The following is a 12,227-nucleotide window of genomic DNA, read 5'->3' as shown; positions in this document are numbered from 1 at the left end:
AAAATTAATCACAAAATATTTCTTCCATGTTTTAATTTTAATAGCAAATCCCCTTTATTTACCAAAAAATAAAATGTGTTTAAATTTCATAAATTAAAAGACAAATCAAATTTGGGTGAAACTTGTTTACTGTTTTTCATAATTATATTACTTGTAGAGGAACTTTAAACACAATTGTAAATAAGTATAAAGAATGGCATTGGTTTTATTTTTAGTGATAAAAAGTTTTTTTTTTTTTAATTAGCATATTTCTGTGTTTTGCTTTGGTACCGAAATTGGTACCGAGAACCGTGGATTTTCACTGGTATCGGTACCGAATACTGAAATTTTGGTACTGTGACAACACTAACTCATCCTAATTTCGTTCCAAACCCGTAACTTCATTCATCTTCAGAACACATGCGGAGGCAAAGAATTGTTGAAGAAAGTGGCTTTTTATTTTTTTTTTGTGCACAAAAAGTATTCTCTTAGCTTCGTAAATTTATGATTGAACCTGGACCATTTTAACAATGTCCTTACTATGTTTGTGTGCCTTGAGCGTGGTGGTAGTACAGTTGCTGTCTATGGAGGGTCAGAGAGTTCTGGGATTTCATTGGTGGCCGTGGGTTAAAATGAATCTTTTGATTTTCCTTTTTTTTTTTTTTTTTTACATTCTGCACAAACAGCTGCTTGTGCTGCCTGGCTGTTTCATGAACTGTTTCATGAAGAGACTTTCATGGAGAAATGAAATGTGTAAGGCCACTCATAAAGAAATTCACAGAAACATAGAAACATACTGAGGTAAAAATTAAATATGTTTAGTTTATTTCTAACATGATGCATTTAAGTAACATACAATGACAAGGGAGCTATTTTGCTGAATATTTCTACGAGTGCAAATATTACCTTGATTTTAGTTCAACAAACAAGAAAATTTTAGACACAATATTGACTGTTTTGTTCTGTTTCACCAATGAAAATAGTTCCAAAGGAAGATGACAGCAGAAGTATTTCTCATTACTGTGTTTTGATCCAACCAATCAGTGAATTCCCATCTTCTACTGGTGGTTTAATGTATTTTAAAAATTATTTTTTCCTCCGCATATATTTTTTTTTTAAAATTTTATAGGCCTATTAAAAATGTATTGCAGTTGTAATTTGGCACTGTAAATTTAATTTGATTGGTAACAGCCCTATAGTGCATTTTTATTTCTTTTTTTTTTTTTTGTTAACTAATTATTTGTCTTTAAAGATGATGCATACATTTTAATATGATTAAAAAAATATTGGCCTTTATTAAAGTAAATAAAATCCTGGAGTAAATATATTAAAAAAAAACTAAAAAAAAGTTCAAGTCTCGTCTCAAGGTTCGGGCTTTTCAAGCCAATGTCAAGTTGTTGTATTCATGTTTAATTGATTACGTAGATGTGTTTTAAATTTATTGAAGCAGTATATATACTCATAAGGTGTCATATGCATACTTTCAATAAATTAGTCTTTTCGTTGTTTGTGAAGACTAATTAGGCTGGGTAGTTCAGAAAGTTTTCAATATTGTTTGTGATTTTAAGATGTAATAATTATTTGTATTCTTTCTGTTTACACTGTTGTATGCTCCTCTGTTATAGGCCATGAGGAAGAACTCTTTCATGCACACAGTGAATAGAGCTCAGTGCTGCTAACTGGGAAAATAGCTGGAAAACTGGAGGAGGAGAACATTTGAACATACAGACAACTATATTATTTTTCTGCAAGAACCACAACAAGCAAAGACGATGAGCACTCTGAGCAAACAACAGTCAGACGCTTAATTTTGTTTTAATTTCTGTTTTAAGAATGTAATAGCTAAGAATTTAAGAATTTTGAGTGTTTTTTTTTTAAAGAATGTTAGGGAATTATGTTCTAACAATGTTATCACTAAACATTTTTAGAATGTTTTTAAAGAATGTTAAACTATCTTTTGAGAGAATGTTCTGGGAACAAAAACAAAACTACCCGCTAAAACATTGTAAGAATGTTACAGCATACTGTTTTAACAATGTTGTCACTAAACATTTTTAGAATTATTTTAGAGAATGTTATCATATCTTATAGGAAAATGTTCTGGGAACAAAAATAAAACTACCTGCTAAAAACATTGTAAGAATGTTACAGCATACTGTTTTAACAATGTTATCACTAAACATTTTTAGAATGTTTTTAGAGAATGTTATCCTAACTTTTGAGAGAATGTCCTGGGAACAAAAATAAAACTACCCGCTAAAAACTTTGTAAGAATGTTATGGATTGATGTTCTAACAATGTTATCACTAAACATTTTCAGAATGTTTTTAGAGAATGTTATCCTAACTTTTGAGAGAACGTTCTGGGAACCAAAATAAAACTACCCGCTAAAAACCTTGTAAGAATGTTAGGGAATGATGTTCTAACAATGTTATCACTAAACATTTTTAGAATGTTTTTAGAGAATGTTATCCTAACTTTTGAGAGAACGTTCTGGGAACCAAAATAAAACTACCCGCTAAAAACCTTGTAAGAATGTTAGGGAATGATGTTCTAACAATGTTATCACTAAACATTTTTAGAATGTTTTTAGAGAATGTTATCCTAACTTTTGAGAGAACGTTCTGGGAACTAAAATAAAACTACCCGCTAAAAACTTTGTAAGAATGTTATCACTGAACATTTTCAGAATGTTTTTAGAGAATGTTATCCTAACTTTTGAGAGAACGTTCTAGGAACTTAAATAAAACTACCCGCTAAAAACTTTGTAAGAATGTTAGGGAATGATGTTCTAACAATGTTATCACTAAACATTTTCATAATGTTTTTAGAGAATGTTACCCTACCTTTTAAGAGAACATTCTGGGAACTCAAATAAAACTACCCGCAAAAAACTTTAAAAGAACATTATGGGGAAAATAATGTCCTAACAATGTTTTTAACTAACATTTTTAGAATGTTTTTTGAAGAATGTTACCCTACCGTTTGCAAGAACATTCTGGGAACTCAAATAAAACTACCCGCAAAAAACTTTAAAAGAACATATTGGGGAAAAAAATGTTGTAACTACATTTTTATAACATTACTCTACCTTTCAAAAGAACATTCTGGGAACATAAATAAAACTACCTGTTGGAAACATTAAAAAAAAGTTAGTGACTACTGTTATAACAATGTTTTCACTTAACAGTTTTATAATGTTTTTAGAGAATGTTATCCTAACTTTTGAGAGAACGTTCTGGGAACTTAAATAAAACTACCCGCTAAAAACTTTGTAAGAATGTTAGGGAATGATGTTCTAACAATGTTATCACTAAACATTTTCAGAATGTTTTTAGAGAATGTTATCCTACCTTTAAAGAGAACGTTCTGGGAACTTAAATAAAACTACCCGCTAAAAACATTAATAGAACACTGCCTGATAATGTTATAAAAACATTTTTAGAACAAAAAATTTCTAGCTGGGAGGTCAGGAGAGTTGGCAGGCCAATTGAGCACAGTAATACCATGGTCAGTAAACCATTTACCAGTGGTTTTGGCACTGTGAGCAGGTGCCAGGTCGTGCTGAAAAACGAAATCTTCATCTCCATACAGCTTTTCAGCAGATGGAAGTATGAAGTGCTCCAAAATCTCCTGATAGCTAGCTGCATTGACCCTGCCCTTGATAAAACACAGTGGACCAACACCAGCAGCTGACATGGCACCCCTGACCATCACTGACTGTGGGTACTTGACACTGGACTTCAGGCATTTTGGCATTTCCTTCTCCCTTCTCTAAAAGTGTCACGGTTCATGAATTCACTCTCTCTCTTTCGTCTAGCGTGCTGTTGTGTGTGTGTGTGTGTGTGTGTGTGTGTGTGTGTGTGTGTGTGTGTGGGCGTGGTCACTGATCAGCGATGATCAGCAGTGCCAGCTGGTTTCAATTGTTTGTCCCTATATAAGTTCAGTAACTGGTGTTTCATGTTGTCAGATCGTTGTTTTCTCCCTGGTGTGCTCCCGTGCTGTTCCTGTGTCCTTGTTCCTGCCTAGTCTTCCTGTCTTCGTCGTTCGTTCCTGGATCGTCACGCAACACTGGATTACAGCTTCTTCACGTGGATTACTCACTCACCGGGATTCAAGACCATCAGCCTTGTGTCCGCCCGCCTGTGTCTCCTGTGATCGTGCTCATATTCCTGACCTTCTTGCTGTTTATCAATAAATATGCCTTGCGTTTACATCCTGTATCTGTCTTACGTTACAGAACGATCTGACCATTATGGATGTAGCAGGCGCTTCTACATGGGACAAGTTTGCGGCTCGAAGTATCGCTAGAATGGACTCTCAGGAGGAAAACATCTCCCTCACAGGGAGGGCGGTCCAAGCGCTTGTGACTCTGGTGTCTGAGCTCACCCAGCAGATACAACAGCTCCGAGTCTCCACTGCGCCACCCACACCGCCGACTCCACCCCCTCTTCCAGAGCCGCAGCCGCGGCGCGAACCGAGACTACCGACACCCGAAGGTTATTCAGGTGAACCAGAGTTTTGCAGAGCTTTTCTGACCCGATGTTCTATGCACTTTGCATTACAGCCTCAGACGTTCAACCAAGAGCGATCCAAGGTTGCGTTTGTGTTGACGCTACTCTCCGGCCGGGCGGCTCTCTGGGGAACGGCGGTGTGGGAGAATAAAGACCCATGCTGCGCCTTATTCCAGGCACTCTCCGAGGAGATGAGGAGGGTTTTCGATCGGGCGGTGGCGGGTAGGGAGGCGGCCAGACTACTGGCCGATCTTCACCAAGGTCACGGTTCGGTGTCGGAGTATTCCATCCAGTTCCGCACCCTGGCTGCAGAGTGCCGATGGAACGAGGAGGCGCAGTGGGACAGATTCCTGCATGGGTTGGCTGACCGTATCCAGAGAGAGATTTACATGCTGGACCTTCCTACTAGTCTCAATGGGCTCATCGAATTAGCTCTTCGAGTAGATGCTCTGCTTAACAGAATGGGCCGTTTCCAACAAGATCTTCCAGTTCGCGGCATGGAGAACCGACGTTCTGAATTCCCGGATACGGTCAGCCCCTCTTACGATCCGGAACCCATGCAGGTGGGTAGAGCTCGGCTTTCCCGGGAGGAGAAGGAACGGCGGACATCCCATGGACTGTGCCTTTACTGCGGGAGGGCGGGCCACTTCATCCACTCATGCCCCTTAAAAGACCAAGTGACTATGAGGCTACTATCCGGCGGGATCTCCACCGGGAAAACCTCAACATCATCATCTACTCTCCTTCCGGTAAGACTAGGTGGGCAACCAACACTCACGACACCCAGGCGTTATTGGATTCAGGGGCCGAAGGTAATTTTATGGATATTGAACTGGCTAACCATCTCCACATTTCCACCACCCCTCTCACATACACGATCTCTGTCAATGCTCTTAATGGACAACAGCTCTCCAACATTACACATGCCTCTGAACCCATCACTCTCATCACGTCTGGCAACCACACTGAGACAATAACATTCCTCCTCATAAGCTCACCTCTGGCACCCATCGTACTTAGTCATCCTTGGTTCACACAACACAATCCCAGAGTCGATTGGGGGCACAACACCATTTCTATGTGGAGTAATAAGTGTCATAAGTCATGTCTGGTGTCTGCGTGTTCGTCTGTACCTGTGTCTGTTTTCCAGAAGGAGGTGGTGAATTTATCTAACGTGCCCGAAGAGTACCAGGACCTGAGAGAAATTATCGAGGGTTGAACAACATCACGGTAAAGAATACTTATCCTTTGCCATTGATGTCTTCAGCTTTCGAATGATTGCAGTGAGCATCTATCTTTACAAAATTGGATTTACGAAACGCTTATCATTTGGTTTGCATAAGGAAGGGAGATGAATGGAAGACCGCATTTAATACCCCCGGAGGGCACTTTGAATACTTGGTTATGCCCTTCGGGCACTCCAACTCGCCCGCGGTCTTCCAGGCACTCGTCAATGACGTGTTGAGAGATATGGTCGATCAATTCATATATGTTTACCTGGATGACATATTGATCTTTTCCTCTTCTCTCCAGGAACACGTTCAGCACGTCAGACGAGTGCTTCAGAGGTTGCTAGAGAATGGGCTTTTTGTCAAGGCGGAGAAATGCGTATTTCATGCACAGTCCGTCCCCTTTTTAGGGTACATCGTCTCGTCTGAGGGAGTGCGTATGGATCCTGATAAGATTAAGGCTGTGATAGATTGGCCAAGTCCAGATTCCCGTAAGGCCCTACAGAGGTTTCTGGGATTCGCCAATTTTTATCGACGTTTCATTCGTAACTTCAGCCAACTAGTCGCACCTCTGACCGCCTTGACCTCCCCCAGAACGACGTTCAGGTGGTCCGATACAGCGGAAGCTGTATTTGCCAAACTCAAGAGCCGCTTTATTTCGGCTCCCATCCTCGTTGCCCCTGATCCATCACGGCAGTTCGTGGTGGAGGTCAACGCGTCAGAGGTGGGGGTAGGAGCAGTTTTTTCTCAATGTTCTGCCACAGACGATAAGGTTCACCCTTCGACCGTTTTGACTTTTCTCTTTCGTACCGCCCGGGTTCCAAAGACATCAAACCCGATTCCTTATCTCGCATTTTTGACCATTCCGAACGCCCGTCTACTCCCGAGTGTATTTTACCCGAGACATTAGTGGTCTCCACTCTCAGATGGGAAGTCGAATCGAGGGTCATGAAGGCCTTAAAAGGGGTAACGCCTCCGCCCGATTGCCCACCGAACCGGTTATTCGTGCCTGAGTAGTATCGGTCTGAAGTCATTCAGTGGGGTCATTGCTCCAGTATAGCTTGTCATCCAGGAGTCAATCGTACCAGTTTTTTGGTTAAGCAACGATTCTGGTGGCCGTTAATGCCTCGTGATATCCGTAGTTTTGTTTTGGCTTGTTCTGTTTGTGCCACTGGTAAGACGTCCAACCGACCCCCTGATGGGTTACTACAACCGCTGTCAGTCCCTTCTAGACCCTGGTCCCACATCGCGCTAGATTTTGTCACCGCCCTCCTGCCCTCCCAGGGCAAGACTGTCGTTTTGACGGTCGTGGACCGGTTCTCGAAAGCGGCTCATTTTATTGCCTTGCCCAAATTACCTTCAGCCAAGGAGACAGCGGTTACTGTCATAGAGCACGTCTTTCGGTTACATGGCCTCCCGTTGGACGTGGTCTCCGACAGGGGTCCCCAATTTGTGTCTAAATTTTGGCAAGAGTTTTGTAGATTATTGGGGGCAACGGTTAGTCTCTCTTCAGGGTTTCACCCTCAAAGCAATGGTCAATCAGAGAGGGCCAACCAAGATTTGGAGAGAGTGTTGCGATGTTTGGTCTCCAAGAATCCTTCCTCTTGGAGCCAACAACTTTCTATGGTGGAGTACGCCCATAACTCGTTACCAGTGTCAGCTACGGGCCTTACTCCGTTTGAGGGTAGTTTAGGTTACCAGCCACCAGTTTTTGCCAGTACGGAATCCGAAGTCTCGGTCCCCTCCGCTCACGCCTTCGTCCAGAGGTGTCACCACACTTGGACTAGAGCCCGTGAGACTCTTCTCCAAGTGGGGGCGTGCACCAAGGCCAAGGCCGATCACCACCGGTCAAAGCCTCCCGTATACATCGTTGGTCAAAAAGTGTGGCTTTCTACTAAGAACATTCCTCTCCGCTCCGTCTCAAATAAACTTGCCCCTAAATTTATTGGCCCGTTTCCTGTCACCAAGATCATTAGTCCGGTGACAGTCCGCCTCAAACTTCCTCCTACGTACAGGAGAATTCACCCCGCCTTCCATGTATCCAGAATCAAGCCCGTGTTTTGGGCACCTATTAATCCGCCTGTCCCGGTTCCTCCCCCGCCGCGTCTCGTAGATGGGGAACCTACTTATTTGGTTAGTCGTATTCTGGACTTGAGAAGGAGGGGACGCGGATTTCAGTACCTGGTGGACTGGGAAGGTTACTGTCCGGAGGAGAGAAGTTGGGTTCCCGCTAGAGACATTCTGGATCACTCTCTTATCGATGATTACAATCATCAGGTAAGTCCGCCAAGGAACTCCAGGAGGCGTTCTTAGGGGAGGGGATACTGTCACGGTTCATGAATTCACTCTCTCTCTTTCGTCCAGCGTGCTGTTGTGTGTGTGTGTGTGTGGGTGTGGTCACTGATCAGCGATGATCAGCAGCACCAGCTGGTTTCAATTGTTTGTCCCTATATAAGTTCAGTAACTGGTGTTTCATGTTGTCAGATCGTTGTTTTCTCCCTGGTGTGCTCCCGTGCTGTTCCTGTGTCCTTGTTCCTGCCTAGTCTTCCTGTCTTCGTCGTTCGTTCCTGGATCGTGACGCAACACTGGATTACAGCTTCTTCACGTGGATTACTCACTCACCGGGATTCAAGGGATCGTCACAGGATCGAGCACCACTGCCAGTTGTCCACCGAAGTCCCTGCGTCATCGGACCATCAGCCTTGTGCCCGCCCGCCTGTGTCTCCTGTGATCGTGCTCATATTCCTGACCTTCTTGCTGTTTATCAATGAATACGCCTTGCGTTTACATCCTGTGTCTGTCTTACGTTACAAAAAGACCTGAAATATTTCAGTTGGTGTGCAATGAATCTAAAATATATGAAAGTTTAATTTTTATCATTACATTATGGAAAATAAAGAACATTTATCCCAATATGCTAATTTTTTGAGAAGGACCTGTATATATATATATATGCTTACATATTATATGAGCCTCACTGAATTAAGAATTAAGAATTCATTCCCACAATTCATTAAGTTGTTCCTTTGTTTTAGTTAAATCATGGCCGCATTATACTAACTTGTTTTCCAATGTATTATTTAGTTTCCTTCCTTAGTTAAGTATAAAAACATTTTAAATAGAGAACATAGAAATAAATGAAGAGCAGTGAATGATTTTCTCTTTTTCTAATTAGTATTGTTGTGTGACTGATGTTAATGAGCAGCGGGTCTGTTAATCTGCATTTTTTTCTAAGCCCTACTGATAGTAAAATGTATAACTGCTATTGATATTTTATTATCAAATTAAAATTTATTATCAAAATATTTTTCATAAGACTAGACCCACACACAGGGTAGATCACATTTCTGAAGTGATCAATAATCACATATAGCTTGCCTGTTAGGTTCAGGCCGGAGTGGATCAGGATCAGGGCTATAAGAGGTCGTGGGTTGATTAGACAGGTTAATTAGTTAACACTGCCCTAGGCCTTTAATCACTTAAAACTAGCTGTCTCCATCTGACAGATGGCTGGTAGACATGGAGTTGTTAAATGCTACCAATCAGAGGCTGTGCTGAGGGGAAAGACTGCATCCAGCACCAAATCTGAGGGAATCCTTTGTTGTAACTTCAAGGGTGTCATATCACACTATGGCTGAGCAAAAAGTTTGATATTTAGCAACAGATTTTATCCTATTGACAGTTCCTGATTCTGTTGACAGATGCTACTTGTCATTCATATTCAAAGCTCTTGCACATTGTCTTCTACAATTATCTCTTAAAATTCAATACAGCTATAGAAGTTTCTAGCAGACTGATAAAGCATCCATATTTTAATGAATAAATAAAGACAGCCAAATTATATTAATATAAAATGTATTTGCATATTTAAATACATTTCTACTAATCTACTCTATAAAGTGAGGATGAGTGATCTGACGGACACATTGATTTGTCAATACAGACACGCACACTCTTTTAATAATGCAAAGTGTGTTTGCTCTTGAGGCTTGGGGAGGATTGTTCAATATTCCAGACACGACTACAATTAGAATTGATGATGATTCCAGAGCTCTTAGTACTGTTGCAAGAGGCACATATTCAGCAGGATGTTCTGCTCTTTGCCATACAATAAAAATGAATGGATCAGAAACTCATATTTAGCACATTAAGACTCATCTCACCAGGTTTGATGTCAGTGATGACTGGTCTTGTATTTTTCACATACTACACTTTTATATGGCATCATATGGACTGATGCTATGAGTTTAACTGATGATTTCTTTATTTTAAATGGCCTTAACTATTTTAAATGGCCTTAACTACTATGCACTTAATACAATAAGGCATAGCAGGCATAACATTATGACTGCCTTCTTAATATTGTGTTGATCTCCCATTTGCTGCCAACAGCCCTGACCTGTCAAGGCGCGGACTCCACTAGACTCCTGAAGGTGGGCTTTGTTATCTGGCACCAAGATGTTAACAGCAGATCCTTTAAGTCAGTGGTTTTAAAACCTCTACATGAAGTTACCCTAGCACTGCACATATTGTATGTCTCCGTATATATCTAACACACACTTCAGGTCTTGCAGGCTCCACTAATGAGCTGACGAGCTCAATCAGGTGTGATAGATGAGGGAGACATTCAAAATGTGCAGGGCTGGAGGTACTCCAGGACAGGTTTGAGAACCACTGCTTTAAGTGACATTAACAGGTGCCGTGATGAAGAGGTACTGTAATCAGTGTTATTCACTTCACCTTTCAGTGTTCTTAAAGTTATGCCTCATCGGTGTAGATATTATGTACATACAAGCTGGTCCATTGCAATTCCATTTAAAGTACTTGCATTTAATTAGCATTTGTTGACAAAAATGCCTCACAAATTTAAGATAAAGGGGCAAACATTTGTTAAATAGGCTAACAGATTGGAGATTCAAATAATAACATATTTGTCTCATTTTTTTAATGAAAACTCAAAAGTAGAAAAAAAATACTTTTACTATGGTAAGATTTTTGATATCTTCAAAAGATTTTTTTAATTTTGGTGCACTTTTTTCTCTACATAGTGTTGATATGGCAACTAGTTAATGTCTTCAATTTGGTTATGCTAGCATGTGTGAAAGTAGGCCTATTTAAACCATTGTTATTATAACTAACCCTTTTGTTAGTTTGTGCCCCACACTCCCCTAGGTGACTTTCTTCAGTAGAACAGTAAAGAACATGTTTAGCTGCAAACGTGGTCTTTGGTTATTCATCTAATGCAAAGTCAGTGGATACCCATTTTTAAGAAAAACAAAAGGAATTCAAAAGTGTTACCAGTGGCTCCTGACGATATATTGAAGTATTATAAAGCAAAACGATCGGTCTTTACAAGAGACTAGTCTTCATCATCTTTCCTTTTTACATTATGAGAAATCATAAAAACATTAATTTCTTCCCTGGGTTCATGCATCCGCATATCAGCAAGCTCATCTGTCTTCAGTCCGAGTTGAGTTCAGTGACTGCTGGAGGAACTGGAGCGCTGAATGAGTTCATTCATCATAGGATCAGATAGGCCGCTATTGTGGCTCTTTTCCAGTCGGAATGACTGTCAGGCATCTGAAAGTGAATTTTGATTGAGTAACTTGTAAGTGGTGCTGCTTGAGTCGCAAACTGTTTTAGGCTGTTCAGTCCAATTTGAAGAATTGTTTCAACTAGCTCACAAAAAAATGAACCAGTACCAGACATCACTCTGGACTGTTTGTCTAAGGCTCTGGATTACAGATAATAATGTTATAAATAACGTTCAGTTTCTTGCACAGACCAGTCATTTAGCTTCATAAGACACAATATAATGTCAGAGCCATGGGTATTCATTTTGTGCTCCTTGATATGATTTTGCTTACTGTCAAAGCCAATCATCAAGAAACTCTGTTTCAGCTAAAAAATATTATTCACTGTTCTACTGAAGAAAAAGTCACCTGCACCTTGGATGGCCTGAGGGTGAGTAAATTAACCGAAGCAACCGAAGCTCTTCATCACCCAAGTGCAACACTGTATCGCTTAAGTCATCAAACAAACCTACTGAACTGGAAAACTCATGCATATGAAGCTGCATATGTGACTTTAACCTTCAAATGCATCAGTTTTCAAATCTCGCAGAATGTAAAAAATTGTTTATAATTCATAACATAATATTCCTCAAGTAATTTTGCAAAAGTTAGGCTTTATTAATCGAAACTGTGGACCTGCAAATCATACTTTGTGTGAAAAAGAATAAAAGTTGTGGGCGTTTTACTGCCTCTATTGTTCATTTCAACTGGAAGCGATTCGTATTTATAAGTTGTTGTTGTTGTTTTTTTTACTTTTGCTGAAATGTAAGTAGAGGCACATATTTCCTATGAACCTATGTTGAAAAAGCCTGTATTAAATTACTGACTTTATATTTTGACTGTATACAGGTGGCTAGAGGAGAACAAGCTTCCTGGTGCTGCCTTATTCTCCCTAGGATTTTTTTTTTCATTCCATTGTCCAAACATCACAT

The sequence above is a fragment of the Carassius carassius genome, chromosome 5, assembly GCF_963082965.1.
Source record: "Carassius carassius chromosome 5, fCarCar2.1, whole genome shotgun sequence".
Classification (NCBI taxonomy): domain Eukaryota; kingdom Metazoa; phylum Chordata; class Actinopteri; order Cypriniformes; family Cyprinidae; genus Carassius; species Carassius carassius.
Note: the sequence above shows the minus strand (reverse complement) of the source record.